Below are 20000 nucleotides of genomic sequence, written 5' to 3'. Positions count from 1 at the left end.
CATGCATGTACAAATCTGAACGTATGAAGCAAAATGCTTGAATAAACTGAAAAACGTGCCAGCTTTATGTTGCTTTATTTTCCCTACAAATTGAAGTGCTAATTTATTGTGGCTGTCTCATATAAAATGTGCATTATATTTATCGAATATAGAGCATTTATTAAACATATAAACCACGGAATAAGTGTTTTTCTTGCTTTTACTTTTCACTGAAAGGAATATCCACAGCTCTTGGAGGCTGCAATATTGCATATTATTCTCTTCGTCATTACCGCGATACAACTAAAACCTTGCATCAAGTACATACCCTGGATATAGACTGATTGATTCAGCGTTAAACATACTTCATAACATCAATGATAGACGACCCCAAACTATAAAACCAGTTAAATGTGAATATACTTATGCTGTCACGAAAATATGGCACCCTGATCAAGTATGGACTGCCACACTGGAGACTGTTACACGGCACCATATAAGGGTCTGAATAAAATCTAGTTTCACAAAGCAAGACCACTACAACTTTTCATTCGTCGTAGAGCATCGACCATTAATATATATAATAATAAAAAGTAGTTTTGCAAAACCATTATACAGATTAAAAAGTTGTTTAGCAAGATATATTGTAATGATTGAACAGTCGTCTAGCAAGACTACCGGGTCGCGTTTTCTATAATTTTGAGATCGACGGGGCCATGCGGGTGGCAACTTCATCCCAAAAACCAACGTTTATAAACTTGCAACAAACCTTAGGCATTCTATCTGAACAACAGTAGGTGAAAATGAGGCCAAAAGAATGAGTGAGTAAATCATGAACAAACAACAAACTTTTAGCTCATTGCCAATGAGGGCAAGAGTTCTCCATAGCTTCTTTGCTCTAAATTAGAGTATCCTCAACACTAAACGGTCACGGACTCTCATTTGCATAAGTACTTCGTTAGAATATAAGACCTAAGAGGGCTGTCTCTCATTTCTCTCATAAAGTAAAAGACCTTACAGGGTATTCATCTAGTATATGTTCACTTCGAACTTTGTGTGCGTGTACCTCAGCCAGTTCTTAAAAAAATACAATAAAAATAAAAACAACACGGAGTAAATGAACATAACAAGGAAGAGACTGAAGAATATGACGGTTGTGTACATAACGTTATACAAACAGAAGGTGGGCAGTTTAAATCAAAACATTCAGCAACGGCAAAAATATTCCATTAAAACAATAACGAATACACATATAAAAATATTTTACCATATCAGTGGATACTGGCTATCACTATCTATCATTCATCACACATAACTCAACAATCAGCAAACAACTACTTTATTTCATTGTAACTAGCAAAAATCAACCTACATTTTCATATACGAAAACAGTAAATATACAACTTCACTATACCAGTAAATATCATAAAATATTTACTGGTATAGTGAAATCTAAAATACTTTACACAAAAACATGAACAGCATTCAGCAAACATCAAAAAAGACTTTCTTACCAACTCAGCATCCCACATAAGATTGCCTTATCAAATGCAGAAGTATTAAACAACGCCAGTTCCTTGTTCTCCATCTCGCTCTTCATCTTGAATTCCCTAAATCAGGTGAAAATGCACCCTCTGTTTGGCAAAGCCTTGCAGTCGACACAGCCTTCATTCATAAATACTACTTCCATTCATAAATACTCTCGCGTCCACATAAAGACGGATTTACAACTCGCCACTTCCCCAGCAGGTATACCTCAAGAAAAACAGAGGAGCGCTCCACTGCAAATCACTCTCTTTCCCACTAACATATGTTTAATTGCATGCAATCCACAATAAACTCACTCTCTCTCTCTCACACACGCACACACACATATATATATTTGACAGCAAGCCAAGTCCTGGTAATCTCTCTTCCCTCCCTGGTGTGACTGGCATCGCAATTTTCTCTCTCAAAACAGGTTTCCAAGCGCTTTCGCCCAATATTCTCTATCCCTCATAAAATCACTAGTGATTCAATGCAAGTATCTCTCTCTCTCTCTCTCTCTCTCTCTCTCTAACACACACATTACCATCCCACGAACATGCAACAGAACAGAAAACACAAGTGCAGCACGAAACACGGCAAACGTCCTTGCGCTCTTTGAAGAGAGTCGTGCAACTTCAGGAAGGAGGAGGCTTACAGAAAAGTAATCCCACTTTCATTTCATCTCAAGAGTGAGCTCAGGATCGGGGAACCTACAGCCAGTGAAGACAGCAGTGACACTCCACCTTACCGTTCATAAACTAGTTCAAACGGTGTATACTTACGAAGCCAATCAGTGAATTTTTTTTTTCACCTCTACAATTCGAAAGCACTCGCAAAGGCAAAGCCATTCTGGATCCCGATTTAGACTAAATAAGGAACCTTATGGAAAGTTGCCCCGTTCTTCCTTAGCCAAAACCTCAATCCCTTCTACAGAACAGAATATCGAATTTAGACCAAAGGCCAAGCGCTGGGATCTATGAGGTTATTCAGCACTGAAACGGAAATTGACAGTAAAAAGTTTTGAAAGGTGTAACAGGAGGAAAACCTCGCAGTTGCACTCTTAAAAATTTGTTAGGAGAGGGTGGAAAGTAAGATGGAAGAGAATATGAACGGTAGTACAGTAAAAGAAATGAAAGGGGTTGCAGCTAGGGGCCGAAGGGACACTGTAAAGAACCTTAAGTAAAGGCTACTGTGGCCGCATGAGGTGCACTGACGGCACTACGCCCTACGGAGAATCCCTTATACAAACCTAACTAAAAACTCCCAATCATTTACTGGTATCTCTTGCAGACAGGGTCGACGAGCTATGATGTCACTCCAGGTGGACAAGCAAACGAGTCTTGCAAATCAGTTATACAAAATCAATGGCTTTTGTTACCGATTGTATAGCAATGAAAAACTGGCAAAATTCAGAATTTCACAAGTCCACTGTCATTATCTGAAAGAAACATACAAGACATCAATGAATACAAACCTAAAACAGCCATTTAGTGCGGAGGTGGAATTCACTCAGCGCCAATATAAATTCTGATAAAGGATAAATCTCCCAAAGACTTAAAATGCAGTTATGTTCATCACTCTGTGGGTAAAAGCAGGACACTGTCTATGGCAGGTCACTCCTTGGAATAACTCGCGTTATTCGGGTTGTGAATTATCTGAGAAAAAATTATAAAACTTTAAGATGAAGGAGGAAATCATTGAAAGAGAAATTAATGCTTGAGCAGGAATGGAAACTCGTCTTTACTTATTAAAACACGAATAATACAAATTCAGCTAAAAGGAACATTCTCGACCAAGTAGAAAAATGCAACTAACGAAAATTACAGGAATACATAAAAAATATATGACAATTCTTTATTATTATTATTATGATTATTATTATTATTGGTTAAAAATGTGCACATACAACACAGATCAGGGCCATAAAGGCCATCGGTAAAACTTACTTCTGCAGAACGCCCTTTGGAGAGAAAACAAAAAGTCTAAAACACAAAATCATGAAAAATGGGCACAAACCACGACCAAAATACAAATGAAACCCGCCAAAAAACAACCCTTGAGAAGCAGACAGAGAAAACTGGGGGAATGGCGTCGGGCTCTGCGAAGTAGTGTTACGAAGAACCGAACAAGGGCACCGATAAAAAACAAATTCTTTTCTTCTCCGACTCATACGTGTGCCTATCGACATCGCCTTCACTGGGGATTTTTCTTTTTTTCTTCCAACCTCTGCAACGGAGGGAAAAATTCCTGCCCTCCTCAAGTTTCACCTTCTTGCCGAGAAGGGGAACGGTAGGAACCAGAGCCTCTCTCGTATCTGTTTTTTTCTTCTTTTTTTTATACTTTGTAAACACCTTCATTCCTGGAATAGACTCTTCGAGGTTTCAAAACTTTATTTTTTCCTAGGGCACTTACTAACTACTTTTAGCTGTTTAATCAGTTTCTAAAATTGCCAGGTTTCTCTGTATTACAATTGAAAACCACGTCTTTCCAAGTCTGTCTCTCAATAGGTCAACTGCATATATATATATATATATATATATATATATATATAGAGATATATATATATAGATATATATATAATATATACAGGGTGGGGCCAAAAGGTAGCGTCACAGTTAAAACAGGCTAATACGCGTACATTATTTTATTAACGCATAAAAATTTTTCAGACATGAATAAGTGGGCATATTTAAGAATGATGACAGAAAAGGATAAAAATAAGTAGCATGTATTAATGGCACAGCATTAATTTCTATTGAACAGTACTTTGAATGAGAAACAGTTCATGAAAGTAACTGTGAGGCTACTATTGCCCTGTATGTATATATAGTATATATATATATATATATATATATATATATATATATATATATATATATATATATATATACACAATTATATATATGTGTGTGTGTGTTTATATATATATAGTGTGTGTGCATGTGTTTATATATATATATATATATACATATATATGAAACCGTAGTTAGATCATTATTCATTGCCGCTTTCCAACTTAAGTCTTGAGGCAGAAGCTATCAATTATGCACCAGAAACTGTATAAACCTAACAAACTAGCTAAGAAACCTATTTAATTTCATTTGTTCCTTAAATTTTCTTCAACGTGATGTAGAGAGGTTCTGGCTCATGTGGTACCTATGCAATACCGGTGACAGGAAAGTAATATTTTCTATAATAGTCATAAGTCACGCAATGGCACTATTTTCTCAAAATAACGCTTATGGGACTTCAAAGAAAATCTTAAGGCGCGACCTCCGTTCGTCTCATGAAATCCAAGATCCATTAAATGGTAGACCTTGTAAAGGTAGTGTTGTCTTTTCTTGTTTGTGGCGGGGAAGGTAGGGGATTGGGAGGGTAGGGGAGACATGACACATCCACCCTCCTCCAGCGAACCTGTTTGCCCGCCCCAGGCGGCGAGGGGGATAAGTAGGGGATTGGCAGGGAAGGGAAGAAATGAAACATCCACCCTCCTCCAGCAAACCTGTTTGTAAGCCTCAGGTGGCGGCGGGGTAAGGTGGGGAATGGCAAGGGAAAGGAGACATGACATATCCACCTTCCTCCCGCAAACCTGTTTGTCCACCCGGGTGGGGGCGTGATAGGTAGGGATCGGACGGGCAGCACAAAGGTTCCAGCGCAGCGTAATGCACCATCAAGCTCATTATATTAATAAATAAATTAGGTTTTTCATATGACACCTACAAGATACAGAAACTGGATCAAGAATCCTAACAGACGAGAAGTCAATTTTGAAAAAGTTGGGACAGCTACAGGCGGGAAGCGACCAAAAGAAATGGATGTCAAGTAGAAGACAGAAAGCAATGCAGCTGGAGACCAAGACTGTTCCGCAGGAACCTTGTGGTACCTTACAGGAAAAATTTGCATTGACATCAAAGAGATGTATGATGAATGCCCAAGAGACGGAGCGTTATACACAGCAACCCTGTTTCCAACTTGAATTATAAAAAAAACTCATTCATTTCAGAACATTAACTGTCAATGCAAAGATAAATCAGATATAAAGGTGAAAGGTTGGAATCTAAAATCACATTTAAATAGGGAGCATATTTTTTATTATTTATGACTTATTTATTAAATTTTTTTTGGAAAAGTAAATCCACAGTATATGTTGATCTGTTATTAAATACAAAGCAGAGAGCTTTCGAAAGACCTGCAGGTCCTTCCTTGTCAAGGAGGACCGTAGGTCTTCGAAAGCTTCTCTGCTTTGTATTTTATAAAAACAGGATCAGACATTATTACTGTGGGATTTATTTTTCCATTTTATTTTATTAACCTTCATAGTTGATTATTGAGGGGTTTCTTTGGATTATTATTATTATTAATTATTATTTTATTATTATTATTAAGCAAAAAAAATCATTTTAAAAGAAACCCCAAAAATCCTTCTTTAACAAGGCTCTAACAAGCTCTGACAATCGGATTATTCATTTAGGTAAAAAAAGTTGTAAAAAACAAAAAAAAAAAAAAAAAAAAAAAAAAAAATAGTACGAGGATATTAGATAAACAATAAGACAGGAAAGGAACATAAATATCATCAAGAATGAGAATTTTAACTTGACTGACATTATGCACATCGGGAGGATTTTGATTATTATTAAAGCTTTTGACTTGGGGATCAGTAGGCCAACATCAGACAGAAAGCGAGGTGTCGTTGACACTTGTAACGGACATGAGCTGTCTTCATTGGTGAAACTAACGAAAGAAGGCAATGAATGATATCTTCAAAGAGAGAGAGAGAGAAGAGAGAGAGAGAGAGAGAGAGAGAGAGAGAGATGAGGAGATGCAACTGCTGAGAGGTCGCCGCAGAAATTGAAAAGAAAATGAGGATAAAAAGAGACTGTTCTGTTTCAACAGATCTTGTGAGAATCGGTTGACGAGAGAGACAGAGAGAGACGACAGACAGAGATGGGGGGGATGGGGGGGGGGGGGGGAGGGGGGGGGGGGGCCACCATCTGCAGACTGAATGACGAGAGCAGGTGGTTTATTAGAGATATCAATAAGAATGCAATATGCATACTGTATTAGAATATCCATCATATCCAAGTATGTTTTGAACATCGCAAAAAAAAACTATAAAATACTATATATAAACATATTTAATCACACATGAAGCACGCGCATCCCTTTGACCTTGAGTATAACCTTGATCTCCCTGACTACCCGCTCCGTTAGAGGTGTATGTAAATCGAATTCTATATCTGTGTATCGTAAGTTCACAGTTATGGCCACGATGACAAAAAAATTAAATGAACTTTAAATAGTGGACGGAGGGACATATTAACGACCAGACAGACAGACAGACAAACAAGGAGGTCAATTATTAAATGCTCCTAGATGGTAGATTTGGGTCATAAAATGGTGAAATTTCTTCATTAAAAGTTCAGCGATGAAGAGATCGATATCTTTTACGATTTCACGACAAATAATGAAGCCAAATTCTGAATATGGCAAGAAAGGATACAACGACCTGTCTCTACTTACATTCACAACTGGTTAAAACACCGCGCACGTGCACAGTATAAAATCAATACATCATACAAAAGCCAATCTCCTCATTCTGCTCCAAATGACAACTTATCAACTTTCTCCTTTATTCTCTAACGAACGCTGCCATTTAGCGGATTCGGCTGATATTATTCCGAAAGTTATCCCCCGGCCCGCTTTGCAGTTTCGCTTGCTGAAACGCCCCTCGCTCTGAATATGCATGGAGCCATTCGACATTCAATTTTCAACATTTTAGTTGGATGCACATACGAACAAAACAGTTCTATCACTGCCCCGGGACTTCGCTATTCCCAACATCTGGTCATCTTTACAATACGGTTCCAATCAAAGCCAACAAGAAAACAAACTCATGACGTGCACACATTTAAATCTCGTGCTTATATAAAATAGAACCATAAAACGGCTCTAAAAGACATGTAATGGATAACGCTTTGCGTGATCCGATGAAGAAGAAAGCAAGTTCGCTGAAAAGTTACAATGGAAGATTGCGCAATAGAAAAAGCTAAAGACAAGGAGATTTTCGATTAATCGACACGAGAGAGAGAGAGAGAGAGAGAGAGAGAGAGAGAGGAGAGAGAGAGAGAATATGCTGAACTCCACGTTCTCAGGACAAGATTCAAGCTGCAAGGTCACGTTCCTCCACTTTTTTACAACTCTGCAATCTTTCTGTGAGTCGTATTACCCTAATTCACACAACAGCGGGTACATTGGTACCCGGCTGTCAGCTGAAGAGATATGGAAAGAGGTATACTCATTTTATTCCTTTATTTGTTTCAAACTGAAGGAACTTTATTGAGTTTGTTGGACTATCCTCTTATAAAGCTCTTTACTGACGGAGTTATTGATGTAAAATATCACAGAGGGAATTTGTTAACATTAAAATGTTATCTAATGAGACACCTACAAGCATATAAATCATTACCGCATTTTCTGTAGCTGACAGGTAATCAGTCTAGATGTCATAAATTCATTCTGTCAGTAATTTCATCTAGATAGTGAGATGAGCCTGACGAGAGGATCAGTCTGGTTAACAGGGGGCACAGATAGTGTGATAAGTCTGACAACAAGATCAATCTGGTTTGCAGAGGATGCAGAAACCGAGATAAACCTGAAAGCAGAATTCAGCCAGACAATAAATTAATCCAGGTAGTGTGATTAGCCTGACTGAGGGGTCAAACTGACATTAATTTCACCCAGTTAGTGTGATAAGCACCTCAATGAAATAAGCCTGTCATGAAAACATCTAGAAATTGTCATTGGTCTGACAGTAACTTCATCCAGATAGCGAGATTAGCCTGAAAGTAAGAGCAGCTTGAAATAAAAATTAAAAAAAGCATGAAAAATCACGCAAAATGATCGCTTGAAGTTTGATTTTTCATACCTTTTTTAAATGTCGGATTGATCTTACTTTAGGCTGATCACATTATCGAAATAGTTACCGTCAGACTAATCTTTCTGTCAGACTAATGACAATTTCTAGATGTCATGCCAGGCTAATCACATTAACTGTATAAAATTAATCTCAATTTGACCCCTCAGTCAGACTAATCACACTACCCGGATTGTTTTTTTTGACAAGCTCGGTTTGAAACAGAATTAAAAGTATAACCAGTGTGACTTTTCAATTTAATTTCATTTTCCCATATACTTGCGAGGCATTTTTCTGAGAAAATGTTCAAGCGATTTGTAGGTTTTACTTGATATTCCAAGTTAATCCCACACAGTGATCTTGATGGACTGTACCACTCTGGCTACGAAGTGTACGCGCGCGCGCGGAAGCACAAGCATGCACACTGGAGCAAAGCCATAAATATCGCCGTGCAAGGAAATAAATCCAGTTGAAAGAAGTGGCATCGTTTGCTTTTACGTTCTGCAATAAATCCATGACGCCATGGCAGTGCGACTCCCAAAGCGGTTCACGTGTGAGCGATTTCCAGAGCTTATTTCCAGCGATTTCCAGAGATCATTGCCAGCAGCCCTCCGGGAACACAGGTCTTATCAGTTTTTGGTGGCATAAATGCAACCGCTGAGGTCGTGCCTGTCGATATATATATATTTTTTTATCTTTACTGACAGTCAAATATAACTGTTACTTGGATCAGCCTAACGATGTTCATTATCAATCAACTAATCAATGAACTCATTCATTCGCTTGAGTGCCGTTAATAAAGCACCTCTCTAAGCTAAGCCATTGTTCATTTTAGTTGGTCTGAAGAATTCAGAGGTCCACACCACGTCTCTTATGTCCTTTAAAACCTTGATACACCCGCGGACAGCCCTAAGGAAAGGCCCGAGCCTTTATATGACCAACCTACGACCAAGCACGGCATTATTATAGAATAGAATGAAATAAAATACAGAATTTATAACAAAGGCCAAGCGTTGGAACATATGAGGTCATTCGGTGTTGAAACGGAAACTGACAGGCAGAAAGATTTGAAAGGTGTAATAGGAGGAAAATCTCACAGTCGCACTACGAGGGTGACAAGTCACATGGAAGAAAGAGAATATGAACGGATGTACAGTAAAAGGAATGAAAGCGGTTGCAGTCAGGGGCCGAAGGGACGCTGCATAGGCCCTTACGCAATGCCTACAGCGCACCACGTGAGGTGCACTGACAGCACTAACACCCTACGGGGACCACGGCATTGCTCTGCGCCAATTGAATCCTATTTGTGAATCCTCAGTGACTGTAGACAATATTAGGTTATCTTCTCATCGCCTCATGGGCCTCTCTAGATATTTTATATTCTGAAAAATTAAGAAATCAGCAGATATCTTATTGTCTCCGGGTACAAAAGCTGTGATGTTGTCTCTAGGAGTGTTCCTTCATTTCAAACAAAGGCTTCAGTTCCAGTATTCAACATAGCATTTTCGGTCACAAAGTTATCACAGATGCTAAGTGTGCAATGACTGGGAAAAAATTGCATTACCATCTACTTCCAGCAGTATTTTTCATGGGCATCTTCCTTTTCATCTTATTCTTAATAATTAAAATCCTTTTTTTGTTTAATATGCAAGGAATTTATTCCTTTATATCTTCCTTTTCATCTTATTCTTAATAATTAAAATAATTTTTTTTTAATATGCAGGGAATTTATTCCTTTATTCTATTGCATTTCCTGTCTGCAAGTTCTTGACAACTTCATTATCCTAGTTTTTTTTTTTCTCGATTTACCTTTGATCCAACTCAGGCATCTGTTTCTAGATGTCGAAGTTTTATATAATTATTCCTTACTACATTGTCCGCGTATAGGCCACAATTTTGACATTTTCTTCTCTTGACTGGAGAGGGTCCTGTACTTCTTCCATTTTTTTTACTATTTATAGGACCTTACTTAAATAATATGGGAAGACATAAGGCACCCTTGTTTTAGCACTCTTCACATACAAGTAATAATTTCATTTTCATGTCAAAATACGCATAATTTTTTTCCGTACATTTCTTTGTGTATTTGTCGAACCATGTATACTTAAATCACAGTTTTCTCTTGTGCGACATACTGGAATTCTTCATTTCCGTAACCTTCTAACTTTTACTAAACTGTCACACGTTCTCACCGAGAACGCAACATCCCACTAAATTTATTTTGACCTCACTTTCCTATATTTAACTTTCTTTTTTTTCTTAGACTTTTTAAGGCCGCAAGATACACCTACAGCGTGTGAAACACAAAACCAGTTCCAGCTGCTACGTCAGCGCCTTAATTAGTAATCAGAGGGCGTCCTTCCCCTTAACTCAGTTAATATGGACTGTCCCATCACTTTTCCCAACTGCACAATTACTTTCTCTTACCAGCTCAGCTGAGGGATGGTCATATTTTCTCGTTCATTTTTAGTTCACTTTCATTTTTACCTAAGTTTTTTGTTTTTTCGTTTTTTTGTATTTTTAGATATTATGATCAACTCTTATAACATAAATGTTTACATTAGTTCATTTATACTAAATCTCATAGTCTCGTATATGTTCCGATTAATGTTTTATCCAGTCAATATTTCTCTTCCTGCAGACTTGGAAGCATCAAACTTATAGAGATTCGTCACTCTAGGGATGCAAAGCAAACTAAAAAATACGCCAATATGTGAAAAATATCAAATAAGAGGTGTGTCCACGAGGCAATCGTTAAAAAGACGATAACTATATACCAACAATGAGACAGTAGAAAAGGGCTAGAAAGATACCAATATACTAAGAGAGAGAGAGAGAGAGAGAGAGAGAGAGAGAGAGAGAGAGAGAGAGCATACTTTGGAAGTCTTAGGAAGAAGGAAAGGAAGACCTGGAAAGCGCTGAACAGTTGGCATGAAAGAGGAAAAACCTCATTATCCAGGAAGCGCTTGCGTGCCTGCTTGCCCTTTAGTGGTGACTGGCACAGTGAATGTTGTGAGACTTGACGCACTGCTCATGAGCCTCTCGTGTAATGTTATGAAACGGCTAATGCTGTAAAACATTTCTGTACGGAGGTTTAGTATATTCGCCTCAGTAGCTAAAGTAAGAGAGTGTTTGTTTTTGTTTGATTGATATCATATTATATATATATATATATATATATATATATATATATATATCGATATATATATATATAATATATATATATATATATATATATATATATATATATATACTATATATATAATAATATATATTCTACTGATTCTTAAATGGAATGTGGGATGGTTGAGGTTTGCAGTACTGAATTAGGATCGGGATCAGTGAAGAGAAATTGCAGAAACTGGTGAAACATTTTGGAAGTGCTTGAATGAGGAAAAAGGTCGTGACGGTCAATGAAATTCAGGGAGATGGAGAGGCAAATCATAATGTGGATGGTTGTAGAATGGAAGCGGTAGATTACCACAGGTATTTGGGGAGTTGATACAACAGGTGATGGCAGGAAGAGAAATAGAGATGAGTCGCATAATAGATAACGTAATAAAGGTAGCGCAAAGATTACCTGTTAGGACAGTACATGTGATCTAAGCATAACTGAAAAGGAAAAACTGGTATATACATAAACGTGGAGGCAAGGGTAGCGTAGGTTAAAAGATGGTCCAGGTATTATGAGACGGTTTGGTCATGTGGAAAAAATGCAGGTGGATGGATTAATGTATAGAATGCATAATATGAAAAAGTTGGCCGGAAGACGGAGAGAAAGACCTGTAAAGCACTGGACATTTAAATGGCATGAAAAGGATGTTGAAAGAAAAGGACACAATACTCAGGAGTTGCATTAGTTCTAGCAAGATAAAATGCAAACGACGCATTGTAAGTAAGATTTAAAGAAGCAATATGTAATTTTTCCACATAGTACGTTCACCCGCTATTCACCTCTGATAAAAACACACACACACACACACACACACACACACATATATATATATATATATATATATATACTATATATAAATATATATATATATATATATATGTATATAATATATATAAGATAATATAATATATATATATAATATATAGAGAGAGAGAGAGAGAGAGACGAGAGAGAGAGACGAGAGAGGGAGAGAGAGAATTTGTATTCGCTTTCAAGAAGGGAATGATGGAGACTCTTGATCCCTGACAGCGACAGAAGCAGCATTCTCTCGGAAGACAACCGATAAAAGATAGGAGGAGGAGGAGGAGGAGAGGGAAAAGAAAGGAATCCAGGTACCCTCATAGCTCTAAGAGCCTCCTTTGATGGGATGAAACTGTATAATCTTAAAATCTTCGTTTTTTATCCTTTTGTGTGTGTGTGTCTGTATTCCTTTCTCTCTTTGTGCCAACATTTACCTAACAAGACGTCACTTGCTTTCTATGCATCTATACTTGCTTTCTTTTTGCTATTCTTGCTCCATCAACAAATAATTACAAGCCTGGCCCCTCTCTCTCTCTCTCTCTCTCTCTCTCTCTTTCTCTCTCTCTCTCTCTCTGATGACATCATGAGTTTCTCGTTTCAATCGCCACCATCTCTCTCTCTCTCTCTCTCTCTCTCTCTCTCTCTCTCTCTCTCTCTCTCTCTCGACTTTCCGATTACAAGGACATATTTCCTAGTCCCACACATCCTACGGATATGAGGAAGCGGATTCCCCTTCCGTTTAATACCTGTCGGATTTCGACGCCTGCATTTCTAGGGTAGATTTGTCACCTCGTCTCAACTGTTTTCTGTTTGCCCCTTCATTTACAATTTAAACTTTTTTTTTTATTTAAATCACAATGGAGCAGCTACTCCAGGATCATAGTAGCTTGGGAAGTATCCGAAAAGTCATGCTGGACGAAATAATAATAATAATAATAATAATAATAATAATAATAATAATAATAATAATAATAATAATAATAAAGTAGAGTATCAAGAACAACAACAACGCAGGAACTGGGACGACTATCCGATACCTATTCTGTTACCGAGATCGCAATACCAATACGGAGTAGCTAACACTAGCAATATAAGCTTCTGAAAATATTCATAATTGGCACGGGGACCATTGTAATTAAGAATGGACAGTTATCCATAATTTCCATTGGAGAGGCTTAAAAATGACCGATGACAGGCACTTGGGAGCCGCCGTTCTAACTTATAATTACCCTGGCATGAAGCTTGATCCTTGCTTGATCCTAACATTGGAAATCATTCCAGCATATTCACCTCTCGACATGATCCACAACAGTCACTTGAACTTCAAAAAACTTGAACTTCAAAACTGACATTTAAAGCATGAAACTTCAGTCTAACTGGCACTGAAAGACCTTGCAACTATCAATAACCGACATCCGAGACACTGGTAACCCCTCACAACTGACACTTGACAAGCCAAAATGCTTAACTGGCAATTGAATAGCGATTAATATCCACACCTGGATACTGACGTGGTTTCATACGAGCACGTTCTCTCTGACCTACGGCAATTCATTCGTTAAACTTTCCCCCAAAACGTAACCGCAACTGACTAATAAAACTGATGATTCGTATGACAATTTGCGAAAATTTATGGTGAAATGACGTAAGCATCTTACTAACAAATTGGAAAAAAATGTTCTAACCTTTGTTAAAAGAGATAGTTTCCCAATTAAATTTTACGGAAGGATACGATAAAAATCCTTCTGATAATTCCTTTCTGAAGGTTATACAAATCGAAAGACATACAATCAGATGACGTTATCCTAACCTATAATGCAACGAACGAGAGAGAGAGAGAGAGAGAGAGAGAGAGAGAGAGAGAGAGAGAGAGAGAATGATGATGTCATCCCTAACCATAATACAACAAACGAGAGAGAGACTCCAAGTCAGGAAATACTCAAAATATTAAATATTGCGTATTATTAATATAGAATTGACAGATATGAGATAGGTGGGTCACCATAAGTAAAATCATAATATTGACAAGACATTGGTTCTGTTGCGCTGCCTCCTGTCCTGAAATTTTTACAAAAAAGAGAAGCTAAAGAATCTTAAAACCTAGTAATTTTCAATAATAATAAAATAATTACCAAAAAAAACTATACGTAGATAATACAGTTTCAATACATCAATTCAGCAAACACAGTAAACAGTAAACACTACCAGTTTCTTTTGCAGACAAAATTCCCCACAAAATAAAACATGAAACTACACTGCAAGCCCAAAAAGAAAACATAACAGTTTGCCATTATAAACTTTGGAATCTTTACATAGCAAATTCAGTCATACAATATTACCAAATTGTATTTATTTCCTCTAAAGCAACTTGAAACATACGACAAACATACTATTCGAAATCAAAAGGTATTACAACTGTGATAAAAAAAAAATATATATATAATTTTCTTTTAAAAAACTAAACAGCAAAACAGATATAAAATAAACTTTTTCCAATTTTCTCCAACACAAATGATCCGTCCTCCTCATCTTTTCCCTGCCCTGAATTCCAAACGACGTCCATTAGAAAGGAGAACCCAAGTCCAATATTAATGTAGTGCCAATCCATTTATAGTTATCTCTGACTTTACAGTATTTCTCTCAAATACGAGAGAGAGAGAGAGAGAGAGAGAGAGAGAGGAGAGAGAGAGAGAGAGAGAGAGAGAGAGAGAGAGAGAGGTAAAATAGTTATATGCATGAAGGTTTTTTTTAATAATATTCCTGAATGATACAGATTCACCGTTAAAAACACACACACTTTAATACACTTGTCCTCGAGAGAGAGAGAGAGAGAGAGAATGCATACTACCGATGTACACCATTTTGAAAATAGTCTTTATGCTCAACGTTACTAAGATAAAATAAAACGCAAAACGTAAAACCCTTTATACGTCCCCACAACCGTCGCAGGAAGCCTGCATCCAGCCACCTGGAAAGAAAACGATGCCCGTCCGGGACCAGACAGGAATACATCAAGGGTGATACCAGACGGGAATGAGCGCATCTCATAGCAAATTCACTTCCTGACTCGCACACTCCTGTTGGTGGTGGTATCCTTTCGACCCGTGATCCTACCGAGGCAGAAACTGATAAAAGGCCGTTGAGGCTGCTTGCCAGTGCTTGCAAATACTCTTGCAGGAAACGCACCCAGTTTAGTGCTGACCGACTTTCGGCTCTATCTCCTCTCTCTCATATATATATATATATATATATATATATATATATATATATATATATATATATATATATATATATATACACAATCAATCATATATCTCATACAGTTACATGTATATATATATATAATATTATATATATATATATATATATAGATATATATAGATTTTATTTAGGAGAGAGAGAGAGAGAGAGAGAATAGAGAGAGATGAGAGAGAGAGAGAGAGCGGTTCAGCACTACTAACTCAGCGCGTTTCCTGCAAGAGTATTTGCATATAATATATATATATATATATATATATTATATATAATAATATATATATATATATATATATATGAATAACTTGATCACGAAGTATATAAAACGTGATGCTATGTATAAATAAAGGTTTTTTGCCACGAAGGAAAAAATGAAAAAGGCGAGATAGCCAAGTACTGATTTTACAGAGAACAACATAGTCAAAAGAAGGCTTAATATACAAACTGACACTACAAGATTAGCAAGCAATAAGGGCGATTTTCACTCTACAGAAAGGAGGAGCGCCTGAGGGTTAGCCCCACCTTAAAGGATACACGCAGTAAACAAAGTGATTCACCCAGAAAACAGTACATTTTGAAAAAAACACGGGAGCATATACAATTTAATATCATGAATTTTTACACATTTTTCCCCCACCCCGAAAAAAAATATTATTAATAAAAGACAAAATAAAATATAAAATATATATATATCGAGCAAGAGTAAGAGGGCGAGAAAATATCGAACAGAGAGAGAGAGAAGAGAGAGAGAGAGAGAGAGAGATGATAGAGAGAGAGAGAGAGAGAGAGAGAAGAGAGAGAGAGAGAGAGAGAGAAATAATAACATATACATGTGGGACTAATTTATTAGTGTTCATTTATTTTAAGGTCCTTCATTTAAACATCTTACAAATATATGGGTCCAAATGGTACATTCCCAGACTAAGATTCAGGTTGTTTTTATTAGTGATTTGTTTTTTAATAATTGCCGATTCCAGTAAATTTCTTGAAAGCATATCATTAGATCTAGCAATTACCGAGGTATCACCCCAATTAATACAATGAGATTTTCACTCAGATGGATAAACTTGCATTTGAAGTCTGGGCTGTTCTAACTGAATACATATGCTGCTTTATACGTATACATAATTTTTTTTTTTTTTAAAATTTTATTTGACTGACCAACGTAAAACAATGGGCAACCTTACAAGGAATTTTGTAAATGATGTTGTTATTTGTTACGGGGGGACTATTCTTAATTAGCATATCTTTAATGGTATTGTTATAAGAGAACACTACATTAACCATTAAACGATTTAAATATTGATTTTATGGTTTCAAATCCACGCAAAATAAGGTTAAGCTAAGTACATTTTTAGGCATTTCTTTTTCATTAATAGCAACACTATACAACTTTTTGTGATCTTTTTGATAACATAAATCAATTAAATGAGGTGGTAGCAGAGATCGTTTCCCCTTCTTTTTTATGTATTCTATTTCTTGGTCCAGATATTGTGGACTCGTGATACGCAAAGCGCGTAGGAACATAGAAGAAAAAATTGAAATTTTAATATTAAGATGGTGGCCAGAATAAAAATGATCATATGTTAAATTATTTGTGGGTTTTCTATAAATACTGAATTTGCATTGGAAAGATTCTCTATGTATTAATACATCTGGAGGAAAGGGATGACTTGTTATTTTCAATTTTCAACAGTGGAATTTTAATGGATGGCACTAAAAATATTCAATTTAGACAGTAAATCATTTACATTACCTTATTTGTATGGCCTAGTCAAAACTCATAAGGAAAACAAACCTATGCGTCCAATTATTACTACTGTAGGATCAATTGCTTATAAACTATCTAAATATCTTACTAAACTGTTATCCCCGCTACTAAGAACTGTATCTAATTCACACATCCGGAATTCTCTTGATCTTGTAGAAAAATTAAATAACATTGTACTAAACCCTAGCGATATTTTTGTCAGTTTTGATGTATGTTCTTTGTTTACAAAAGTCCCTATTGACTCTGTTAGAATATTTAAGTAATGAACTTTGTACTGCATGAATTGCCTATGTCCGTTAGTCACAAAATTTACCGTTAATTAAGTTATGTATTTGTGATTGCAGATTTACTTTTAATGGAGAATACCAGCCAAACAATATTTGGTATGGCCATGTAAACCCTTATCACCTCTCCTTTCAAACTTATATATGGAATTTTTTGAGACAACACCTCCCGAATATCTCTCTCTCTCTCTCTCTCTCTCTCTCTCTCTCTCTCTCTCTCTCTCTCTGGTTCGATATTTTCTCGCCCTCTTACTCTTGCTCGATATATATATATTTATATTTTCTTTCGTCTTTTCATAAATAATAATTTTTGGGAGGGAAAATTTGTGTAAAAATTCATGATATTAAATTGTATATGCTCCCGTGTTTTTTCAAAATGTACTGTTTTCTGGGAGAATCACTTGTTTACTGCGTGTATCCTTCAAGGTGGGGCTACCCTCAGGCGGCTCCTCCTTTCTGTAGCGTGAAAATCGCCCTTGTTGCTTTCTACTCTGTAGTGTCAGTTTGTATATTAAGCTTTCTTTTGACTATGTTGTTCTCTGTAAAATCAGTTTGCCTCAGTAAAGGGTCCGAACAGGACCGAAAGTACTTGGCTATCTCGCTTTTTTCATTTTTTCCTTCGTGGCAAAAAAACACCTTTATATATATATATATATATATATATATATATATATATATATATATTATATATATATATAGGGGGATTACATAATCATACGCGCACACATAACACACATTACATATATAGATATATATATATATATATATATGATAATATATATATAGTATATATATATATATGACTTTCTCCCATTTGCCGTAAGTGCAGAGTTCTGCACATAAAAAATTTTTCATAGATTTTAACAACGACCTTTCTCTCTCTCTCTCTCTCTCTCTCTCTCTCTCTAGATCATTCAGACCATTTGCTGTCTTCAAATTCTGTCTGTCTACGTTTTATTTGGCTGACTTCAATTTCTCTCTCTCTCTCTCTCTCTCTCTCTCTCTCTCTCTCTCTCTCTCTCTCTCTAACTCAGACCATTTTGCTGTCTTCAAATTCTGTCTGTCTACGTTTTATTTGGCTGACTTCAATTTCTCTCTCTCTCTCTCTCTCTCTCTCTCTCTCTCTCTCTCTCTCTCTCTCCAAATAAGCTCAGCTTGTTGTCTCCAAAAGCAAAACCAGATTGCCGAGATCCGAATATTGAACATTTTCATTTTCGCAAACTTCGGACCGCGTGACCCTTTGGTAGCCAGAGCAGGAGGTGGATTATGATTCATAGGTTCATATTTCCTCCTTTTTCACTCGCAGGGGACAAATGCCAAGGAAAATAAGAGATCTCTCTTATTTTTCTGACTTTTCCCTTTTATTGTTGATCGGTTTTTATTCAATATTTACAGACTTTCTTTTTATTGTTGACGTATTTCCTTATTAATGTTTTTTTGTTTTCTTCGTCAATTCCGTTTCCTTGCGTTTCTGTTCTTTTTCCCGATATTTTTGTCATTATCCTGAGAATATTTTCGTCATTATTTTTAAAATCATTATAATATAATGACGCTAATGATAATGACAAAAATATCGGGAAAAGAAGAGGAATACAAGGAAACGGAAATGATGAAGACAACAAAACGCATTAACAACATTAATAAGGAAATATATCAATAATGCAAAGAAAAAGTCGGCAATACGAAACATCAGTCACTAAGAAAATGTCACTTAAGAGAACATTCAACAATAACAAGACCCCCTCGGGAGAATTTGCACACCGAACTCACAAAAAGCGACGAAATGCCTACAAACTAAACCAGGCAAAACGTAATATTGACAAAATACAATAAATTACCAAACATAATTAAGTCATCTGGTAGATGTGTCGACAACATCTACGTCGATACGAAAATATAAGAATTTATATAAGTGACAATAACATAATCCCACACTTCACCCTGTCAAAAATGACGATATTTGCCATGTAGAATTCCATATAGTATCGATAACAATCTTTAAGACAGATACAGCTTAATCTCCATGAAAAGAAAGTAATACACACGTAGTATATATGTAAACCCATTTCGACCGTATATTGAAGAACTAAATTTCCATGTAGAAATAAATTACCAAATTTCATCGCAATAAAAAAATCATACTTAACGAAACATTTGTATAACCCAAAATAAATCTCAATATTCGATTCCTGACCATTTTCCGACAATTTCCAATGTGTGAAAATTATTTAGGCAAAATCATCAGGTTATCAATTTGTTGCCGATCAACGTTAAGGCAGGCGAAAGGATTATCAA

General features: G+C 36.4%; 1 protein-coding gene across 1 annotated transcript in view; it reads right to left on the bottom strand.

Moving 5' to 3' along the window:
• LOC135222879 (adenylate cyclase type 3-like) overlaps positions 1-20000 on the bottom strand; it is a 628074-nt gene that overhangs the window by 586594 nt on the left and 21480 nt on the right.

This window comes from Macrobrachium nipponense, chromosome 8, assembly GCF_015104395.2.
Source record: "Macrobrachium nipponense isolate FS-2020 chromosome 8, ASM1510439v2, whole genome shotgun sequence".
In the NCBI taxonomy this organism is placed as follows: Eukaryota; Metazoa; Arthropoda; class Malacostraca; order Decapoda; family Palaemonidae; genus Macrobrachium; species Macrobrachium nipponense.
Note: the sequence above shows the minus strand (reverse complement) of the source record. Positions and strands in the feature narration are given on the sequence as shown.